We start from the raw sequence: 9829 nt of genomic DNA, 5'->3' as shown, positions 1-9829 counted from the left end.
TTTTGACTTTGTTGTGCCATTTTCTCATTGGAGAAGAAACATTAATTCATTCAACCAGTGTTTACAAAATAATGACAGATATACATAAGTACTGTATATTGTGTGTATTCCATCACCGTCACCAACACCTGCAGTGACATCCTCAGGGCTGGGGATAAATAAATCTGGTGATGACTGAACGTGTGTGTTTGTTGAGAGGCCATGTGCTCTTAGTAGAAAGAGTACTGAGTTTCTCTGGCACTTTCCACAGTTTATAATTACACATTTATTTTTGTCTATCTCTGATCCAGTCCCCACTAGAGCTTTGAGCTATGTGGAACTAAATGGCATTTGTTTTGATGGGCCATTGTGTTCCCAGTGTCTGGCTCGATGCTGGCACCCCACAGGCCCTCAAGCTTCTGAATAAATGAGTGGATTGGAGTCTGAAGACCGAGCTGTGCACTGTGTCTCTTGGACAGCCCCTCCCCACCCACCTCGGCTTTCATTTTACGTGGTTCTAAGATGGGCTTCGTGACTCCTAGTTCCTAGGGTGTTGCCCATCTCCAGTGGGAAGTGACAGGTTGGTGGGACTGAACAGAAAGGTCCCCACACCTTTGGCCACATCTGATCTAGGTGGTGGTAACCTAAGTATTCCTTGAATGGTAGACAGCCCATCAGTTCACTTCAGCAAACCTGGAACGTCTGCCAGACACCCAGCACTGTGCTTTGTTTTAGCACGAAGAAAACATTAGAACTAGTAGCTCTCTGCCTAGCCACAGAGACAGATGGAGACAGAGGTCAGTGCCATACGAGGTGGATGTTGACCAGGGCGATGTCACACGTGTAAACCAGGTTCGGGGAAGACAGGAGACTACCATTCAGACCACTGCAGAGGAGCTGTCTGTCGTGCGGGTGATCCACAGCCAGATCTCCCTGCCCGCTCCTGACACTAAGAAGTTTAAAATTCACTCCTTGAGGAGGGGCTCTATTGGGAATCTATGTAGTAGATGCAAATAGAAAGGAGGGCTAGACAATTTAACCCAAATCAGAAGCCTGTCCTACCGCACTCCTGTTGTCTTCCTTTTCCTCTGCAGAAGGGGAGAACTCTCTTGAATCATCAGATAACATCAAAAGTCATTTAAGAAGGTGTTGATGAATGGAATGCTATCTGATGATGGCAAAGTGAGCTTCCAGAAGCAGCTGGGAGAGTGCAGTCTAGTTCTCTAAGGTGTATAAAAGACATGGGTGCATAAAGCAAGAGCCTTGTTGCCCAGAGAGAAAATCATCTCATGACAGTCCGCTGGAAGGTGTCCTCTTAGTGAGAAAATGAAATCTCAAACTGCTCTCCGTCAAACTTTCAGCACAATAGGGCACGTATGGGATTGGGGGGTTAAGCTCTCAGACCTCTCTACTGTGCATCCAGCTTGAGTTTAATGGATCTGGGTGGTTTTCTAGTCAAGAATGGGCAATGTCAAACTTCTGACAGGACCTAGAAGAGTGATACGTTTCGAGAATGCTCTTGAGTAATCTATTAAATGTCTTTTTGATCAGTTTTAATAAATCTCAAAAACTTATGAAGAAAAGGAAGCAGAGGCTTCAGACAGACACATTTGAATTGTCAGCAATTCTGGGGTTTTTTTAACAGCTATATTAAGATAGAGTTTACATACCATAAGGTTGTGCAACCATCACCACATCCAGCCTGAGGACATTTCCATCACTCCACAAAGTTCCCTGGTGTCCATTTGCAGTTAATCCCCACTCCATCCAGCTTTAGGCAACCATTGATCTGCTTTCTGTCTCTATAAATTTGCTTTTTCTAGACATATAAACAGAATCATACAATATGTAGTGTTCTGTATCTGGCATAATATTTTTTGCATGTATCAGTACTTTGTTTCTTTTTATTAATATATTTTGCTGACTTGCTTACCAGTTGATTGACAATTGGGTTATTTCAACCTTTTGGTTCTTATGAAAAATGTTGCTATGAATACTTGTGGACTTTGTGTGAGCATGTCTTCATTTTTCTTGGAGAGATTTCTAGGGGTGGAATTGCTGGGTAGTGTGATAAATTTATGTTTAACTTTTAAAGAAATGAGCAAACTGTCCAAAGTGGCTGAACAATCTTATATATCTGCCTGCAGTGCACAGGGTTCCACTTTCTCTACATCCTCACCAAACCCGGCATTGTCTTTTTTTTTTTTTTTTTGAGGAAGATTGGCTCTGAGCTAACATCTGTTGCCAATCTTCCTCTCTCTCTCTTTTTTTTTTCTCCCCAAAGCCCCAATACATAGTTGTATCTCCTAGTTGTAGGTCCTTCTAGTTCTTCAATGTGAGATGCCCCCACAGCATGGCCTGATGAGCAGTGTGTAGGTCCACACCCAGGGTCTGAACTGGGAAACCCCGGGCTGCCAAAGCAGAGCACATAAACTTCACCACTATGCCACCAGGCCAGCCCCTGGTATTGTCTTTTTAATGAAAGCCTGTCTAGCTGATATGTAGAGGTATCTCAAGGTGGTTTTAGTTTGCATTTCCCTAGTGGCCAATGGGGTTGAGCATCTTTTCATGTGCGTATTGTTATTTGTATATCTTCCTTGATTCCTCTATTCATATCTTTGCCCATTTTTATATGGGATGCTTTTTCTTATTGAGTTGCAAAAGGTCGTTATATATCCTGGATAGAAATGCCTTACCAGATATGTGACTTGCAAATATTCTCCCAGGCTGTAGCTTTTTTTTTTTTCTTCCATTCTTAAGACTATTTTTTTAAGAGCAGTTAAGGTTCAGAGCAAAATTGAGGGGAAGGTACAGAGATTTCCCATATACCCTCTGCTCTTCCCCTCACCTCCCACCACATACGTAGCCTCCCCCATTAGCAACATCCCCAACTAGAGTGGTCCATTTGTTACAACTGATGAACTTACATCGACACATTGTAATCACCCAAAGTGGGTAGTTTACATTACGGTTCATTCTTGGTGGTGTACATTCTTTGGATTCGGACAAATGTATGACATGATCCGTCATTATGGTATCATACAGAGTATGTTCGCTGCCTTAAAAATCCTCTGTGCTTCTCCTATTCATTCCTCCCTCACACTCCCAACCGCTGATCTTTTTACTGTCTCCATAGTTTTGCCTTTTCCAGAATGTCATATAGTTGGAATCATATGGTATGTAGCCTTTTCATATTGGCTTCTTTCACTTAGCAATATGCGCTTAGGTTTCCTCCATGTCTTTTCATGGCTTGATAGTTCATTTCTTCTTAGTGCTGAATGATAGTCCATTGTCTGGATGTACTGCAGTTTATTTATCCATTCACCTGCTAAAGGTCATATTGCTTGCTTCCAAGTTTTGGCAATTACGAATAAAGCTGCTGTAAACATCACTGTGCAGGTTTTTGGGTGGACATAATTTTTCAACTCCTTTGGGTAAACACCAAGCATTGCGGTTGCTGGATCGTATGGTAAGAGTATGTTCAGATTTTTAAGAAGCCCCCAAACCGTCTTCCAAAGAGGCTGGACCATTTCGCATTTTCACCAGTGATGACAGTTCCTGTTGTTCCACATCCTCATCAGCATTTGGTTTTATCAGTGTTCTGGATTTTGCTCATTCTAATAGGTAGGTAGTGTTTTAACTTGGATTTCCCTGATGACATATCATGTGCAGCATCTTTTCATATGCTTATTTGCTGTTTGTACATCTTTCTTGGTGAGGTGTCTGTTGAGGTCTTTGGCCCATTTTTTAATAAGATTGTTTGTTTTCTTACTGTTCAATTTTAAGTGTTCTTTGTATATTTTGGATAATGGTCTTTTATCAGATGTATCTTTTGCAAATATTTCTACCAGTGTGTGGCTTGCCTTCTCATTCTCTTGACATTATCTTTCGCAGGACACAAGTTTTTAATTTTAATAAAGACCAGCTTATTAATTCTTTCTTTCATGGATTTTACCTTCAGTGTTGTAACTTTGATGTAGTTACTTTGTAGTATGTAGTTACTATGTAGTTACTATGATGTAACTAAAATGTAACAACAACTTTGATATTGTAAGTCATTGCCATACCCAAGGTCATCTAGGCTTTCTCTGTTATATTCTAGTTCTCTAGTTTTGCATTTTACGTTGAAGTTTCTGAGCCATTTTGAATTAATTTTTGTGAAAGGTGTAAGGTCTGTGTCTAGATTTATTTTTTTGCATGTGGATGTCCAGTTCTTCCAGCAGCACTTGTTAAAAGACTATCTTTGCTCCATTGTATATCCTTTGCTCCTTTGTCAAAGATCAGTTGACTGTATTTGTGTGCTTCTATTTCTGGGCTCTGTATTCTCTTCCACTGATCTGTCTATTTTTTCACCAATACCACACTATCTTGATTATTGTAGCTTTATGGTAAGTCTTGATGTCAGGTAGTGTCAGTCTTCTAACTTTGTTCTCTGCAATATTGTGTTGACCATTCTGGGCCTTTTGCTTCTCCATGTAAACCTTAGAATTCAATCTATGATATCACAAAATAGCTTGCTGGGATTTTGATTGGGATTGCATTGAATCTTTAGATCAAGTTGGGAAAAACTGACATCTTGACAATATTGAGTCTTCCTGTCCATGACCATAGAATAGCTCTCCATTTATTTAGTTCTTTGATTCCATGTATTAGAGTTTTGTGGTTTTCCTCATAGGGATCTTATACATATTTTGTTAGCTTTATACTGAAGTATTTAATTTTAGGAGGTGCTAATGTAAATGGAATTATTTTTAATTTCAGATTCCACTTGTTCATTGCTGGTGTATAGGAAAGTGGTTGACTTTTGTATAATATTCTTATATCCTCAACCATTCTATAATTGCTTATTAATTGCAGGAGTTTTGTCAGTTTTTTTGGCTTTTCTACATATGAACATGTCATCTGCCAACAAAGACAGTTTTATATCTTTCTCCCCAAGTTGTATACTTATCTTGTATCCTTTTCTTGTCTTATTGCATTAGCTAAAACTTCCAGAACAATATTTAAAAGGAGTGATAAGGGGGGACATCCTTGCCTTGTAGCTGATCTTAGTGGTAAAGCTTTGAGTTTCTCACCATTGGTATGATGTTAGTTGCAGGTTTTTTGTAGATTGTCTTTATCAAGTTGAGGAAGTTACCTTCTATTCATAATTACTGAGAGTTTTTATCATGAATGGGTGTTGGCTTTTGTTAAATGCTTTTTTGGTATCTATTGATATGATCATCTGTTTTTTCTTTTTTGGCCTATTGATGTGATGTATTACATTAACTGATTTTCAAATGTTGAATCAGCTTTCTATACTTGGGATAAATTCCATTTGGTTGTGGTGTATAATTCTTTTTATACATTGTTGACTTGATTTGCTAATATTTTGTTGAGGATTTTTGCACTTATGTCCATGAGAGATATTAGTCTGTAGTTTTCTTTTCTTCTAATGTCTTTGTCTGGTTTTGGTATTAGGCTAATGCTGACCTTGAATGAGTTAGGAAGTATTCCCTTTGTTCTATCCTCTGAAAGAGATGATAAACAATTGGTATAATTTATTCCTTAAAAGTTTGGTGGAATTCACCAGTGAACCCATCTGGACCTGGAGCTTTCTGTTTTGGAAAATTATTATTTATTGATTAAATTTCCTTAATAGATATAGGCCTATTGAGACAATTTATTGCTTTCTGTGTGAGCTTTGGCAAATTGTGTCTTTCAAGGAATTGGTTCATTTCTTCTAGGTTATCAGATTTGTGGGCATAGAGTTGTTCATAGTGTTCCTTTATTATCCTTTTAATTTCCATAAGATCTGTAGTGATGTCCTCTTTTTCTTTTCTGATATTAGTAATCTGTGACCTCTCTCTTTTTATTTTTAGGTATCCTGGCTAGAGGCTTATTGATTTTATTAATCTTTTCAAAGAACCAGCTTTAGGTTTCATTGATTTTCTGTTTTGATTTCCTGTTTTCATTTTGATTGATTTCTGCTCTAATTCTTATTTATTTCTGCTTATTTTGGATTGAATTTACTCTGCTTTTTCTATTTTCCTAAGGTGGAAACTTAGACTATTGATTCTTGATCTTTCTTCTTTTCTAATATTTGCATTCAATGGTCTAAATTTCCCTCTAAGGACTGCTTTCACTACATCCCATACATTTTGATAAGCTGTAATTTTCATTTTTGTTTAGCTCAAAATATTTTAAAATTTCTCTTGAGATTTCTTCTTTGGCTGATGTGTTATTTAGAAATGGGATGTTTAATCCCCACATATTTTGGGATTTTCCTGTTATTTCTTTGTGGTCTGAGAACAGACATTGTATGATTTCTCTTCTTTTAAATTTATTAAAATGTGTTTTATGGCCCAGAATGTGGTCTATCTTGGTGAATGTTCCATGTAAGCTTGAGAAGAATGTATTCTGCTGTGGTTGGATGAAGCAGCCTATAGATATCAATTATAGCCAGTTGATTGGTGGTGGTGTTGAGTTCAACTGCGTCCTTACTGATTTTCTGCCTGCTGGATCTATCCATTTCTGAGAGTGGTGTGTTGAAGTCTCCATCTATGATAGTGCGTTCATCTCTTTCTCCTTGCAGTTCTATCAGTTTTTGCCTCATGTAGTCTGACACTCTGCTGTTAGATGCACGGCTTGACTTTATTTTCTTAATGGTGTCTTTTGAAGTTTGACATCTTTTAATTTTGATGATATTCAATTAATTTTGTCTGTTGAGGATCCTGTGTGTAGCCTCAGGGTCAGCCAGGAGTATGTGGATCACTCAGACCTTCTACGGGTCTCCACTGTGCATGTGTGTAGCCTCATCCAGGAACAGACTTGGTCCAACCACACAATTCCAGGCGTATGGGGCCATTTGTCCGCTCCACTCACTCTCGGCTGAGTCACTTCTACTGACAACTTCATCGGGTACAAGCGTCATCCACTGTTTCAAATCGAGTGAGTCCTCTTTGACTGTTGGGGTCCCACAGTTCTGTCCTGCCCTGACCAAACCTCCACATGAACTAAGCTCGTAGGGCAGTGGGAGCAGCCTGGGGAGAGAACTCCACAGGCTCCCCGTGTGCAGCAGTTTTTCAAGCATAAATGCTTTTCATATTGTTTATCTTTCTTTGATTTCCAGAGCATGGAAATAATCAATTTTGTCGAGCTTTATAGATCATTTTTGGGGAGAGGCTATGCTGACCTCTTCCCCTAGACATAGCTGGAAATCCCACCGTGGCAATTCTATTGTATGCTAGGAAGAGAAGGGATAGATCTTAATCCAATATGACACCTTCAGCTGATGAGTAGTAACCAAGCGTACACACTAATATTAAAGAAAAAATAAAAATAAAAGGAGAGCCAAAAGGACTTCATGGAAGTTCTAAGTGGGAACCTTCAAATATATCCTCATGCCCTCAGAAGAATTTCCAGGTTACCTGGGGAGACACTGTGGCCTACATGGGAAGGGCCTCTCACCTGGGCTGGAGCTGGGGAGGAAGTGAGGAGGAGAGGCGGCGAGAAAAACCCAGCAGGACCAGAGACCCTGGTGCATTCCAAGGCTGCTAGTGAAGGCTGTCACTGTCACCTACTTTCTTACCAGATCCTTCTTGAAAGTATATTGGAAAGTGGCCTGTGTATAAATCAAAGAGACTTTTTTTTTTTTTTTTTGGTGAGGAAGATTGTCCCCAAGTTGACATCTGTTGCCAATCTTCCTCTTTTTGCTTGAGGAAGATTGTCACCAAGCCAACATCTGTGCCAATCTTCTCCACCCGGCATGTGGGATGCTACCACAGCATAGCTTGATGAGTGGTGTGTAGGTCCATGCCTGGGATCCAAACCCACGAACCTGGGGCCACCAAAGCAGAGTGTATAAACCCAACCACTATGCCATCACGCCAGCCCCCAAAGATACATCTTAATGAGGGCCTGTAGGTGACATAGACAGGCAAGGCAGGTTGGTTGGTGCTGTTCCCTGAGAATAAAAAACACTTGGATACATTACTGGAGGGAATGTAAAATAGTGCAACTATCTTGGAAAACGTTTGGCAATTCCTCAAAATGTTCAACTTAGAGTTACCATGTGATCCAGCAATTCCACTCTTAGGTAAATACCCAAGAGAAATGAAAATGCCCACCCACACAAAAACCTGTACATGAATGTTTACAGCAGCATTATTCACAATAGCAAAAATGTGGAAACAACCTAAATGTCCATCAGGTGGTGAATGGATAAATAAAATGTGGCCTAGCCATACAGTGGACTAAACTGCTTGGCAATAAAAAGGAATGAAGTTCTGCTACACGCTGCAGCACAGGTGAGTCTCAAAAATAGCGTGTTATGTAAAATAAGACCGTCACTAAAGACCACATAGTGCATGATTCCTTATACCGAATGTCCAGAATAGGCAAATCCACAGACAGACAGTAGAGTCATGGTTGCCAGGGCTTGGGGATGGCGAGAACTGGAAGTGACTGCTAATGGTGTGAGGTTTCTTTTGGGGTCATGAAAATGTTCTAAAATTAGATTGTGGTGATGGTCGCACAACTCATGAATATGCTAAAACACATTGAGTTGTACACTTTGATGAATTTCAAAGTATGTTAATTATATCTCAGTGAACTTGTTGAAAAATCTGACCAGAGAATCTGCAATGATGAAATCGGCAGGGGAGGGTATTCCAGGCCTGGGGAGGTCCAGGAACGGGCTGCCAACTATCTCCCTAATTGGGGACCCCATAGCTGGGGTCCAGCCACGCCTCCTTGAATTATCGGCTGCGCGGTGTTGTGGGGGCTGCCCTGGAATAGTTACGCATCCAAGTTAGGCTGGACTAGCAGGAGGGGAGGCTTTTTCTCTGGCATTGCTGTGAAGACTCTACGGTTTCTGCCCTGGGCTGGCAGGCAGGCAGTTCTCCCTGTAGGGAGAGGGTGCCTTGTTCAAGGGCGCCCTCAAGGACAAATGCACTTGGAATATTCAAGATTAAATCCCAGTGACAGTTTGAAACACAAGTGTTCAGGCATGTGGCATGTCAAAGCTCAAATTCAACACAAGAAAGAAGACTTAAGATTTCCACAAAGGCAGACTGCGTTACAGTTGAAGATGCGTAACATTGTGCTAAGTGAAATACAGCCAGTCAGGGGAGGACAAACACTGTACGATTCCCCTTATACAACATATCTAAAATAGTCAAACTCACAGAGGCAGAGAGTAGAAGGGTGGTTGCCAGGGGCCAGGGGAGATGGGGAGATGCTATTCAACGGGCATTAAGTTTCAGTTACGCAAGATGAACAAGTTCTAGAGATCCACTGTACAACTGTGGGCCTGCAGTTGACAATACAGTGTTGCGCACTTACAAGTTTGTTAAGAGGGTAAATCTCATGTCAAATGTTCTTACTACAATAATAAAACAAAGAAGTTGAAGGTCGGTAAGTCAAGGGCTGCCTCTAATTCCTTCACTCAGCAAATTCATAGAGCAGCTACTCTGCCAGGCACAGTTGTAACCAAAATAGGCACAAATCTCAGCCTCCATGTAGCCACGCTTTACGGGGAGACCCCACAAACAGATAACACCTGGGATGTCAGAGCGATAGATGCCGCAGGGAAGAACAAAGCAGAGAAGGGAGATCATGGGCGAGTCAGAGGCAGGGAGCAGCAATTGTCAGTGCCGCACGGGAGTCACGGAAGGCCTCCCTTGGAAGGTGACGTTTGTGAAATGACCACAGCAGGTGAGGGAGGCAGAGGAGGCCCGTGGTTAGGACGGTCACAGGTCAAGGTTCATCAGGGTGAAGGCCCTGCCCCAGGGTGGGCCTGACCTGCACGCAGAAGCATAGTGGGGGAGGGGGAAGGAGGCGAGGAGCCATGCAGGGCCAGGCGGGATCC

This window comes from Equus caballus, chromosome 3, assembly GCF_041296265.1.
Source record: "Equus caballus isolate H_3958 breed thoroughbred chromosome 3, TB-T2T, whole genome shotgun sequence".
NCBI lineage: Eukaryota > Metazoa > Chordata > Mammalia > Perissodactyla > Equidae > Equus > Equus caballus.
The sequence above is the reverse complement of the archived record's forward strand: the minus strand, read 5'-3'. Positions refer to the sequence as shown.